Raw genomic sequence first — 13,404 nt, 5'->3', positions numbered from 1 at the left:
TGTGCTGGTTTTGGCTGCAGGCTGTGCTTTGGCAGAGCCAAGGCGTACTGCCACACTGGCCGGGAGGTTGGGGGTGTGTGGGAGGTGGGGAGGAGACACAGCCAGGAGAGGTGACCCAAAGTGACCAAAGGGACATTGCAGACATAGCGTCATGTTCAGTGTGTAACAAAGTGGGGAGAGGGAGGAAGAAGGGGGGGGGGGAATGTTTGGAGTGATGGTGTTTGTATTCCCAAGTCACTGCTGTGGGTGGTGGGGCCCTGCTCTCCCAGAGATGGATGAGCACTTGCCTGCCCATGGGAAGCACTAAATCAATTCCTTGGTTTTTGCTTGTGTGAGCAGTTTTTGCTTGTGTGAGCATTTTTTGCTTTCTCTCTTAAAGTGTCTTTCTCTCAGCCCACAACTTTTCTGGCTTTTGCTCTCCTGATTCTCTCCCTGATCCTGCTGGTAAAGGAGTGAGCAAGTGCCTTGGCTGCTTGCTTGTTAAACTATGACAATCTGCCTGAAATGTCTGTTGGAATCCAAAATGCTGCTTGCTTTGTGTAAAATTTCTTCAGTACAATGGGCAGAATTTGGTACCAGACTTCTGATAATTGTGCAAGCTTAATATTCAGGGTGAAATACAAATGAACATCTTTGTGAAATGAAGATGCTAAGTCCTATTCACTACTGCCCTGACTTCATTCTATTCATATACCATTTTAAAAATGCTCTTTTGATTTTTTTGCAGTTTAGTTGAAACAGTGACTTGAATCAAACACTTGAATTTTTATGATTAAGACATGGAGTTCTGAAACACAGGACTTGCTCCAAGTGAAGAAAACTCCTCTAGCAAAAGCAGATATGTAAGGAAGAGTATAAACATAGGGTTGTCAGAAATCAGCATTGTTTTTCTGCATGGCATGCAAAATTCTAAATTTGAGAGCTGGTCAGCTGTGCAGAATTTGCTTGGGTAGTGAAACCTGTCAGTGCTGCAGTAAGTTCTCAGCTGTAGCTGTACAATATAAGCACTTTTATTTCAGTACAAAATCAAAGTCAAGTGTTGTGATGAACTGTTTGTAGTGCAGCTTTAAGCTGACCTTTTAGGTTGCAACAGAGTAATAGGAGGATTTACAGTGGTAGGCAGAATCTCCTTCTCAGCAAACTGGCTTGTTCCTGATCTCATGCTGTAATTCTCCATTATTGATGTAATTCATATAATGTCTGAAAGCATCAGTTGTTTGAGTGGGTTCATCATGTAATAGTTCAACAACTTTATTACTTCCTGCTACAGCATATATAGAACACTTATTGCCAATAGATCAAGAGATATGGATAGAAAACACAGAGTGAATGAATAATATTGATTTCATATCTGGCTCAGGACTCAGGGAGGGTCCCTGTGGCCAGTCTTCCACCTTGTCAAGGTTATTAATGTTTAACGTGAGTATTGAGTGCAAGCAGCATTTGTTTCACCTGCTTGGTAGGAAGGATGAGCTCCAGTTTTTAGCCTGAAGAATATGAAAACACTGACTAGATTGCATTTAAAGGTGAAACTGAGCCTGCAACAGGAAAACCCCTCTCCTTTAAATGTTTACCTGAAAGGAGAGAAATCACTCTGGTTCATTCTTTAGGCTTGACCAAGCTTATTTTTCACAGCCAGTGCACCAAATTCTTCCATTACTAACAATCCCTGTGTCTGAGCACCTGAGCAGTATCATCTTCATGTTACTGAGCAACTGGTTGCTCAGCTTCTCTGACTACAAGTCCCTGGAGTGTCTTGAGGTGGTGTTAGCAAACATTATTTGCAGGGAGTTAGTGTTTTGGTGTAGGTACCTCTGTCTGAGCTCTGCAGAATAAATTCTAACCTCTTCTGAAGTATTGGCTTTTATAGTTTACTTATTTCTGACAAATCTGTTTTTTTCTTGGCTTAAGCAACGTAGCAATGCCTGAAAATAGCCAAGAGTAGGATGCTGCCTATTTTTTTCCTAAATTAGCTTTATGATGTTGTGTGAATTGCTGTCTTGCTTTTATTTGGAATGTAAAATGTAATGCATCTATACTTGGAGAAATTTACCTTCCACTGCTTATTAAAATTTTTTTCAAAGCTGAAGTTAGAATCTAGCTTAGTAAATGCATTTCCATTCCTGGAGTATTTCAAAGGCCATGTGACTAAAAACACGAATTGTATAAAGGCACTAGGTGTAGATGTTTTCCTTAACCTTAATTTTCTTTATTCTAGATTCTTGCTGGATTTAGCTGCAGTTATCATGCTACTGGCTGCTGCATAAAGAATCTTTGATTTGATACACTTTGGCTATTTTTGTGTTACTACATAATTTGATCATAAAATGTTTTGTGTTGGAATGGTCCTTAAAGATCATCCAGTTCCAACCCCCTGCCATGAGCAGGGATACCTCCCTCTAGTCCAGGTTGCTCAAAGCCTCATCCAGCCTGACCTTGAAAAATGAAAGGAATAATTACTTTGAGAAAGAGTAGGGGGTAGCAAGATGATCAAAAGAATTTGTATTCCACAACTTCTTTATTCAAAACTTTAATTTTAGAATTTACTACCTTCAATGCTTAAAACCAATGAAACTTTACTTAGGAAGTAGTGCTTACAGAATCTGTAACTAATTTTAAGCTAATGACATCTTGCCTATTTACTTGAAGAACTACAGGTTTGTTTAATCCGTGAGGTTTTGCCTGAAATAAAAAGATACTGTAGAAAGCTTTTGAATTAGGAGCTTGTGACATGTATTGTCTTACTGTCTTTCTTTGAACCCTCGATGTGCAACTGAATTAATATTTGAATTTCGAAGGAAACCTGTCAGCACTGATGGCTTGTTTTGTAAAGTTGCCCTTGCACATAAGGAAGTAGTGAAGCAATAAAATTCCAACTGAAATAAATTGAAAAGCGTAAATATTTGCAATGTCAAGGGGCAGCCGGACTATCTAAAGGAAACATGGTTTCAATAAAGTCAGACTTTATTTGGAATGTCTCTTTCTGGGTGGTTTGGGTTTTTTTTCTTTTTCCATTTTGCTTTATTCTGTTCCTCTTCAGTGCTGGGAAATGGGATAAAACTGAACAGAACAGACTTAAGAAAAATTGTATAGCTGAAACTGAGAAGATGTTTGTGTCTTCCAAAAGTGACCTGGTTTTAGTAAATCTCATCAAAATGCCTGGCTTATGCCAATGATCAGAGCATGTTGTCTTCTGTGTGGTCATGAACCAGTGAGTTAGTAGGAGCTGGGTTTGTTCTTAGGGAGGACTGCGTTGCTACTGCCCTAAGCAGCACATCCAGACGAAGGCTTTACTGAGGGATTTCTTCAGGCTGCTGGAAATCTGCATGACATCTTTTTTTAGGTCATAGTGGAAACCAAGTTTCTCAAGGACTTTGATTTCATCTTAAGAGCACTTTGGACAAATGTTATACACTGTGTCATGGTGCAGTCCTTTGAAAGGAATATAACTTGATCTGACTGATGAATGTGGCAGAGTCAATGTACAGAGGAGGCACTCTGGACAAATTGAGGGATTGTTGGGATTCTTAATCACTGGGAACATAATGCACAAGGCTTAGTACAAAAGAGGTGAAGGAATGGCTTTTCCAAATTCATTAATTATTTTGTGTGCCTTCATTCTAGGGTGTACAGTCCTGGCCCTGCTTCCAGAAAAAAAAATATTGATCAAGTCAGTCAGAACTGGCTACTTAAGCTGAAACTTTCACCCTAGGAGGAAGGGAGAGAAACTGATACCCTACAAGTAGCTTGATCTCGGCTGTACATGTAATAGTTGTTATAAAGAGTAGTAATAGTAGTAATAACAGTAAATCTTGAAAGCTTTTCAAGAAAGAAATAAGTTTCTATTTTAAGAAGATTGCAGGATCCTCAATGATCACTGCTTCAAGCTGCCCTTTTGCTATGGATGTAGGACTAGAGTTCCTTCATTGTTTTTTGCTCCCCCATGAAACAGCAAAATGTGAAGAGTTGCAGTCCTTCTACTCCAAGGCTCCTTTTTTTGTTCTCTTTCCAAGACTGATGTTAAAGCACATTAAGACAAGCTACTGAAGAAGCAACAGGAGGATGTTGCTCTGCTGTGCTAAGCAGTTCAGTTGGAAAGCTTTTGTGAAGAGCTGCACTAATGAACATGTGACCTGTACAATGCTCACTCCTGCTGATACTTTTTGAAACTGAAGAGGATATGTCCAGTGTGTTTAAAACCACAAAATTTGAATGGCTGTGGTTGGTGATGTCACTTCATAGCACTATTGTTTACAAGCTTAACTGCTTGGTTTGTCTTTGTACAGCTATGTTTTCTGAATTGTTTCAAATCATCTAGACTCTTAGGCAGCACATGGTTGCAGTTACCTTTGCTGTCAGTGAGGTAAGGCACAGGACCTCTGTTCCCTATTGTCTCACTGTGCTTTCCCCTTCTTTCCCCACCTTTTAATCACCTTTTTACCCTTACTACCACTGTGCTTCACCTAATGCCTTTGTGTTAAAAGTCGTATTCCACTCTGTGACTAAAGGGATTTAAATGCTGTCTGTGCAGAGCAGGCGACTACGATGGAGTGTTATCTGTTTCTGTGCTCCCATTTAAATTCCACAAGCAACAACAGCGATGAACCTTTTGATGTTGCTACCACTCTGTAAATGCTTACAGTTCCTTATGGAACTTTCTTCTCCAAATTTGTGGCAGGAAATTACAGTAAATACACATAAAAATTTCACTGTTCATTTTATAAATCAGGGCAGTTTCCTTTGATAGAGTGGCCAAAATGTCAGAAGATATTCTCTGACAGCGTTTCAGATCACACTGATCTGTTTTGGTGGGTCAAGTTACATTTGTTAAGAACCAAGGATGAAGGAAGCACACAGTTTTGAAATAGAATTGAGGGCAAGCAGTACAGACACATTTAATCAGTTTCTGGTCTCCTGATAGCCCTTTGTACTTTTTCACATAAGGTGACTGTGTGTCTGTGGACACCCTTCTCTGTTGCCATCTGAGCTGATAGCAGAGGGTATGTGAGCAGAATTTCAAGGTAAAAAGCAAAGAAACCAAAACCTCTTGCTGTCTCAGCTTATTGAGTTCTCTGCATCTGTTGTTTCTGCACAGTCAGTGGCAGAGGTCCATTGCAGGGAATCTCTCTGGATATTACTTGCACCCTTGGACACAGACCACATAAATGAGTTTCACTGACTCCTCTGTGAGTGCCTAAATCACAGCTGTGAGAACTAGATGGGTGGTGGCAGTGACCAGCAAGGTCCTTCCCAGCACCCAGAGCTGGGGATGTCACATTCTGTGCCGTGGGCTGTCACCACAGAGCGTGCTGACCTGCACAGCTGGCACGCCAGAGTTCAGGTGGGTTTCCTCTGTATCTCTGCCAGCTGAGATGCCTTTCAAGTGCTACTCCAGGAACTTCAGGGAGGTTGCCTTGTTTTTAGTCTGAGTTTCCTGTATCCAGGGACCCATTTACTCAGGCTTTGCTTCTTGAGTGGTTGGGTTCAGTCTCATCACTGGATGAAACGTCCCTATCCATTTACTAGCATGTGTGTTTGATTTTGGAAGGATTTAGAGAAGGATAAACTAAACTTTCCCTGAGGTAGAGATTTTCTACTTCCTCGGGATTACTGAAGTCTAAACACACAATTTGTACAAGCTGTAATACCACCTCCCAGAACTGTTCTGTGCCTGAGAAAGATTGAAAGGCTGAGGGGAGACACAGCAATCACATTCAATTAGAGAAAAAAAACCAATACATTCTTCTTTTTCATTGAATTAAAAATAAAATGAAGGATGAACATTTCAAGAAATGAAAAGCTGATTTGACTTTGAGAGAATGGCTAATGCAAAATACCGTTATGAGAATGTTAAATACAATCTTTTTCTAAACCTTTCTAAGGTAAGTGATATTAAAATCGTGGAAAGATTTAGTCTGGCTAAAGCTGTATTTCCACATACATGACAGCATAAACACGAGTGCCACTGATTAATTCATTGTCCCCCAGCCAGCTCTCATGCTAGCATGAAATTTCATGTAGTCAGGGCTATAAACCAGATCAGGAATAGGTCCAGATGAAACTCATCTGGGAAAATAAATTTATTTGAATTAATTTGTAGTCTCATTTATCACACAGCTACGGGAACCTTCAAACTTCCCAAGAATAAAAAGTCTCATGGAGAAATACATGGACAGTCAACCATCTTCTTTCAGTGGCTGGGTCAAAGACTCATAGAAGCCAGGGATGCTGGTCCTTCAGAACAGCCCTGCTCTGTCAGGCCCTACTGAAAAACTTTTAAATTCTTACCTAAGTTCAATGAAATTTAATGAGGAGGTAGAGCTCTAACAGGATATTTGGTACAGGTTTTGGTGAAACTGGTGCACAGGAGGAAGGCAAGAGAGGTCAGAGTTTCCTTCTGCCCTGCAAAAGCAGCAGAACCCAGCTGCTGGAGTACCTCTGCCCCAAAGCAGTGTTGTCTCTGTGCAGGTGTAGTGAGGACATGGGAAAAGGGAGTTGTTATGGTAAAGGAGGGAAAGCTAAGGAGAGAGGCTTTACTGTTCATAGGGCTATTAATTAGGGTTTTTTTCCCCTTGGAAAGTGCTTATATTTCAGAGCTTTTCCCCAAAGCTCTGCTTATAAGAGCAAGAGAGACCTTTCACTGGAAGGATCAAGATGCCTACAAGCTATCAGTAAGTTGCATCAGCCTGATTTTAAGATATTATTTCCATCCTCATACCCCAGACAGAAAAGCCCCTCTCCTGCCTCATATCTGCCAGTTGTACTCAAGGAGTGTGTGCACATCCCTGCCCCTTTCGTAGCAGCCCCGTAACTCCAGGGCTTGGAAACAGCGGCTCCAGCTGCCATGCTTACAGAGCACTCCCAGCCCTTCCTGAGTCAGCACCTGCTGCAGGGAGGACCAAGAGAAGGAGGCTGTCTGGATGTTGTTTGAAGTGCTGTGGATACTCCAGCAATTCACCCTGTGGCCTAGAGGACTACAGGCCTGTTTCCAAGGGCACAACAAAAAGCCAGAGGGGGCTGCAGGTAGGTCCAAGCCAAGGTCCTGTAGGCTTGCAGGCATAAATATCAGCACAGGCTTGGAAGGCAAGCTGTGGAGCTGAGGCATTTCTGTGGGTCTTGTGAGGCGCACAGGTTCGAGGGGACTGGCTTGGGGACAGCAAGGACGTGGAGTGGGTGTTTGTGTCTGCAGCTGACCTGCAGACTCCCACAGCTCTAGAGGAGACAGTGATGTGTGCTTCTCTAATACAGTGGGTTATTTCCTAAGGTGTGGTTGTGTCATGTTTATCCCCTTTATTATCTGCTGGTAGTTTAACTAAATCAACCAAACTTAAGGGTGAGCAAGGCTTCCTAATTTGGGCCCCTTCACCAATGCAAGTGGAATCTGCTGCAAAGGGCTGAGCACTTTCAGCTGTCCATGAAGCCGCTAGGAAATTTGACTGGAAAGTATCAACTAGACCAGGTGATGCAAGACTCCTGTGTCCACAGATATGGAAGGATGGGCTTCGTCACAAGGGTGTTGGGGACATAATTTCCCTGATGTGTCTAATGCAAACTTGTGGTGTGATAATGGCTGTGAGATAGAAATCTAAGGCAGCACATCTGAAAAGCATGGAGTAAAGAAGGTGTGTGGCCATGCACTGAACATTTGGGATTAGGTAAACTAAAGAAATAGAATTAATCAGGGTAGCCTATTTCATGTGTAGTATAAATCAAATATACTTTGTGGTAGCAATTCTGTTCTATAATGTATGTCCACATGTAGAAAGAATGATTAAATTAACTGTCACACCCAACCTGAATTTTGGCTTGTGCTTTGGGATTAACTTTGACACATTTCTGGGTTTTCCAGGGTCTAGGCATGCACACATGACCTGTGTGGTCCAAGGGCATGTGAATAGTGGATTTCTGTTAGGCACAATGCTGGACCAGAATTTTCATCCATGGTACCTCACAGTGCTTTGTCCTCAGAGTACATTTTACCAGACAGTGTTTTGGAAAGCTTTGACAGCTCAAAAGGCTGCCTGCTTTCTGAACACAAAGCCAATGTCAGCACTCCCCAAACTGCTGTTGCTGCCAGAAAGCATGGTCTGCTGGCTCTCCGCCTCCACCCTCTCCTTTGGTTAGCTGAGGCATTCCTGCAGCTTTATGAGGAACAGGATATAGGAAACAGGTCAAGGTGATACTTGGTGTTGCTGAAATTAAAGCTAATTTAAAGTGCTTTTGCAAACTGTGTGTAGATGTGTAGCCAACAGCTGAGAGATGAAGGTGAAGGAAACGCGTGCTGGAAAACTTTTAGCAAGCCCTCTCTGACACTTGCTGTATGTTACAAAATCACACCCTACAGCCTGAAATTGCGAAAAGCGGGGACTGGTTTTGATGTCAAAGTTGAGTATCTGTGAAATTATGCATTATGAGGTTGTGAATGTGTCCTGGGTAGAGAACTGACCACAGCTGAATACCTCACCAGCTCTGCTTGAGAGCTCTCTTGTTGCAAAGGGACTCCATACTAAAGCTGCAGATAGTTTTTTCCATAATTTATAAGATTTTGGATGTTTCATGACAATTGTTCAAGCTTATATTGAGATTGTTTTGATTAAGAGGTAACAGAGAAGTGCATGTTAAGTAAGGTACATAGCAGTCATCACCTGAGCTGTCAGCAGCCTCTGCGCATGCACAGGTGGAGGGCAGGAGCTTTGATTGCAGGGTGGAGCTGTATCTGAGATACCCTGTCTAAGGTAAAGGTTTTGTTATTTTTATTTAGCATCCCTCCTACTCTTTCTCAGGTATAAAGAAAAGAAAACAACTATATGATATGTAAAGGAAAGCCTCAGGCTGCAGAAATGGCTAAAAACAGGGAGAACAACATTATGGCATCTCATATATTGTCAACAGCTAGCACTGACTTAAGTATGAAAATCCAGAACAAAATGTAGAGTCATTGAACTGCACCAGATAGCCAGAGATTTAGAGAGAGGTCAGGAGATAACTGCTAGGAAGTATGGGAATAAGCCTTTTGGTTATGGTTTGTGGTTGTGTTGAGCAAAGCAGGCAGGCTTTGTAGTGCTGTGGGTGGGTGCCACCTGTGTCTCCCAGAAGGAGAGGTACTGGATACAGACTGCCCACCCTGGCACTGGTCAGCTGTGCCTATCCTGGGGCAAAAGTGTTTTGGAATCATAGAATCATTTTTAGGTTGAAAAAGAACTTTAATATAATTGAGTCCAACCCCTAATCTAGCACTGCCAGGGCCACCTCCAAAGATGTCCTTAAACACCACATCTATGTCTTTTCTAAATATCTCTGGGGATGATGACTCAACCACTCCCTTGGGCCGCCTCTTCCAGCACTTGACAACCCTTTTGGTGGAGAAATTTTCATAGTATCCAAGCTAAACCTCCCTAGTACAGAGCTGTAAGATTTTAGCAGTTGTTATCCCAGACACCGAAGTGCCAAAAAAATAATGACTGATGTGTTGTTGATCATGACTCAGTACCCAGTAGCAGCCCATATGGAGTGGGACAGATCCAGTGCCCTCCTATTACACAAAGGCCTGAAGGAGTTTCTAGAACCTTGCACATCCAGGATGGCACCTAGAAGACCTGAATTACAGTTGTCTGGTTGAAAGACTGTTTGTTTATTTGCTAACTGAGATCAGTTTGTTACCTGGCAGCACAGTGTAGCATCTACTAATTGATTGGGAATGCAGCTCAACAGCAACAAGGAATTTGGAAACACTGAACTGAAGGAATGCACATCATCAACTTCAATTCAAGGGTACTTAGTCATGGTCCAAAGTGGCTGGGGTTTGCTTTCAGTTCAATGTTTCATGTGCTATTCTCTGTATAAAATCAGTATGTCAGAGCTCTAGAAAATTGCTTTTCTTGCCTTTTCATATTCTCCATATGTTTTTGCTCAGGTAACTGCAGAAACATAGCTCATTTCAGTGTAAAATTTCTTGTGTCAATATTTTACCCTATGTAAGCTGTATAACTAGATGAGAGGCTAATACATAACCCAGAAAAGAATTCTCACTTTAAATGGAAATGCAAAAATAATGGAATTTTGCCATTCTTGAAATAGCTGTTTTCCTTTGGATTTAGGTTGATTTAAACACTCTTTTTGCAAGTGCTGGCTTACAGCTGAGAAGAGAAGTGAGCCTGAAACCTGCAGCTCTGATGTTTCTTGACATGGTGCTGCTGCCTGTGTACAAATAAGGATGGGACGGGTGAAGGGCTGGGAGCATATCTACTCTGCAGGCAGGGATTTAAAGATTGTAGCTGGCAGAAAAGCAGAGGCATAAAGCTTTCATCTCAGTGGCTCCAATGACAAAGGCAAAGTGGCTGCAGCAGCGCTGGCCCTGAGTGTTTGGGCAGAAATGCCTCTGAGTTTCAGTGGTATCCTGCCTGGTCAGATGAAAAACCACCTTGTGTGCATCTGTGCAGTGATGTTTGCATCCCTAACACTGCTCTGCCAGTGTGAGGGACAGCAGAGATCCCAATTATTGCTCTGCCAGTGTGAGGGAGAGCAGAGAGAGCCCAGGCATTGCTAAGGGACCCTCACCCCCTGCAGCCCAGAGAGCAGCTGGAGACATTGCAGGAGCGTGGGGCTCCTGTCTGAACTGCAAGGGGGCTGGGAAGCACAGCCCTGGTTCCTACCTCCAGACAAGCATATTTCAAAGAAGGTAAAGAAACAGCCTCTGAGCCTTGCAGCAAGCTCAGTGTAGTGTAAATTCTTTAGGCAATGCAAGTAAAGAGGAATTCAAAGTGTAGTTAAAGGTCATGAACTTTACTTTCAGTACTACAGCAAAATAGAATTAAAAAGAGACATATAAATAACAAATATGTGTGTCTTGATGAGTATAACGGCATTTTGAAAAGGACAAAGGATTCCCCTGAATAATATTTAAACTTTCATGTCGCAAATTGCTTGAATGAATAAAAATGGCATTTTTAGAAGGTCAAAAATTGCTTCAGAAAGCTATCTAATCTTTAAAGTTCAGTAAAGAAATCTGCTTCTTACAGCCATGCTTCTGTTCATGTTGCTATGGACTCACTTCCAGCTGGAAGAGAGGAATCTGAGCTGTGGTGGAACTGACCCTCTGTCTGTGGATTAAGGTGTATCAGACAATGATGACCCTTTCTGGATGCTTTTCATTAATGCTGGTGGCTGTGCAAGCTCAACAAACCTCTAGGTAAAGTCCATCCTGTCCCAAAGAAAGCTGAGAGGGAAATTCTGAGCATTCTGTGCAAATCACAGTCTACATGGCAAAGCAAAAATAGCTGCTGTAGCTGGCAGAGGGGGCTGATAGGATTTTCTGTTGATGTGTGGTTGGCACTGTTTTGCTTCAGCCCTGCATGGAGACTCTTAGTGAGCTGCCTGAAGTGTCCCTGCTCTTGCTTTTGTGCCTTTGCTCTCAGATTAGCAAGATTAGGGGCTTCCTTACTTTCTGAGAGATGTTTAGCCATGGGCATAGAGTGCGCTGTGGATGGGAGGCAGAAGGGTGAGGGAGAAGTAGGGGCTACCCCAGTACAGGTAACTCAGTGACCAGCACCTGGAACCCATGGACTGAACTTGCATTTTGGTGCTCAGCCTTTCTCCATTCAAACACACACCTAAATGTGTTTTTTGTATCAGTGGTGTTACAGACAAAAGAGTTCATTTCATACCACCATATCAAAGGATTGTCCCTACTCTTCAATCTTATCCCCCTGAGGCAAATGTCCCAGGGAATGCAGGAAGATGGGTTGGAGAGATGGTAGCATGACCTTTTGTAGAAAGGATAATCAGTGGAAAAAGTTGCATATTGAAGTACCCATTCTGCTGGTGCTACATTGATCCAATGCATGGAAGTGCAGTGCCTGGCTCACTTTGAAAAATGCAGCCAGCAAGGAGCAATGTTGTCCTCTTGGAAATGTGCTCATGATCCTTTCTCTTCTCCCTCCCTGCCTGGCAGATGGGGAGAGCAGTTGAGCAGGGGATAAACCACATTGCCATCATTTGTACTGGGCTAAACAAGGGATGTGAGAATTTTGAGCCACCGACCTCAAACTCAGAGTTCCCCATCTGGGAGGGGAATGTGTTACAGATCCAAATCTGCCTGGGTCTGACTTCCTCATGGCAAATTCTCTTTCTTGGCCTGTCTTGTTAGTCTTTTACATAGTAACTGACTGTAACCCACCTGGAAACGACATGTGTTGCTGTGTGCCTTTACTTGTTGTTTTCCTACTATCAATTTTGTGCAATTCCAAGGAATAGTCACAGTGTGGGCTGAGCAATTATGTTGCTGCTTTACATGCCTCTTATGTAATTATAGTAACAGAGACAATATCAGCCTCCTTCTCTCTAAAGTTGCACCACGATGAGGCTCTTTTATCACAATTGCGTTTTGGGTAATTCATTTGGTGTGCTTAGAGTAGCGCTGACTTGTAGAAAGGAGGATTTTTCTGCGCTGTCACCAAAGGGTAACCAGGCATTGTATGCACACTTGTTCTTGGGGAGTCCCAAGGGTACTGGGGTGGATGGCACGAGCTACAGCAATGTGTGTGGTTAGCATTAGATCAAGGATCAAAACGAATAGGAAGGCTTGGCCTGATCTCATCAGCAAATTAGATTAAATAGACTTGGCAGGCTGATTGAAGCTCTAGTTGTCAGAGTGTCAGTGAACCCTTGTTCGTGAGCTGATTGGAAAATTGCAGTTTTCCTTCTAGTAACTTTGAATGCCTTCCTTCCCTTCATCCTGCTATTGTTTCACTCTGGTATTTCAGATCTTGCTCATTGTGGCTGATACTTCCAAATAAAACAAAGTCACATTCAGTAGCAAAAAAAATATTCTTTGGGATTTTGTTGTAGGAACAGTTGTGAGAATTGAGTTTCCTGATAAATGTGCAAATAACTGAAACTTGGAGTTTGACCGTCTGTTTCAGGCCAGCTTACTTGAGGACACCTTTGGATGGATGCTGACATGTTGGGAAGGCAACTCCATTTCATCTTTGCTGCCACTCTGTACTGACTGACAAAGTCCTCTCAAGGTCACTGTGTACCCTGGTAGGTCTGACTCTTTTCTTGCAATGGTGATGACCTGCTGTTGTTGGATTCCTGAAGATGTACTATGGCAAGCATAAATGGCTGAATTGTGGGGATCAGCAGTTTCACAAGTCTTTGGACCAAACCTCCCCATCCTCATCGTGGGTTTGTCAGCAATGAATCCGTTCTTTAGGAGTTGTGGTGGGAAGTTCTGGTTAGGTCAGGCCACTACATCCACCAGCTGGCGGCTGTCTCATGCACTGCTCTGGTGACAGATACACCCTGCATAAAGTGAGAGGCTCCCTTTGGGGAAGTCTGAAGTGGCACTGGGGTCTGACTTTACCCTTGTCTTGCAGTGTTAGAGAAATTTTGTCACTAGGCTCT

The sequence above is a fragment of the Melospiza georgiana genome, chromosome 1, assembly GCF_028018845.1.
Source record: "Melospiza georgiana isolate bMelGeo1 chromosome 1, bMelGeo1.pri, whole genome shotgun sequence".
NCBI lineage: Eukaryota > Metazoa > Chordata > Aves > Passeriformes > Passerellidae > Melospiza > Melospiza georgiana.
The sequence above is the reverse complement of the archived record's forward strand: the minus strand, read 5'-3'. Positions refer to the sequence as shown.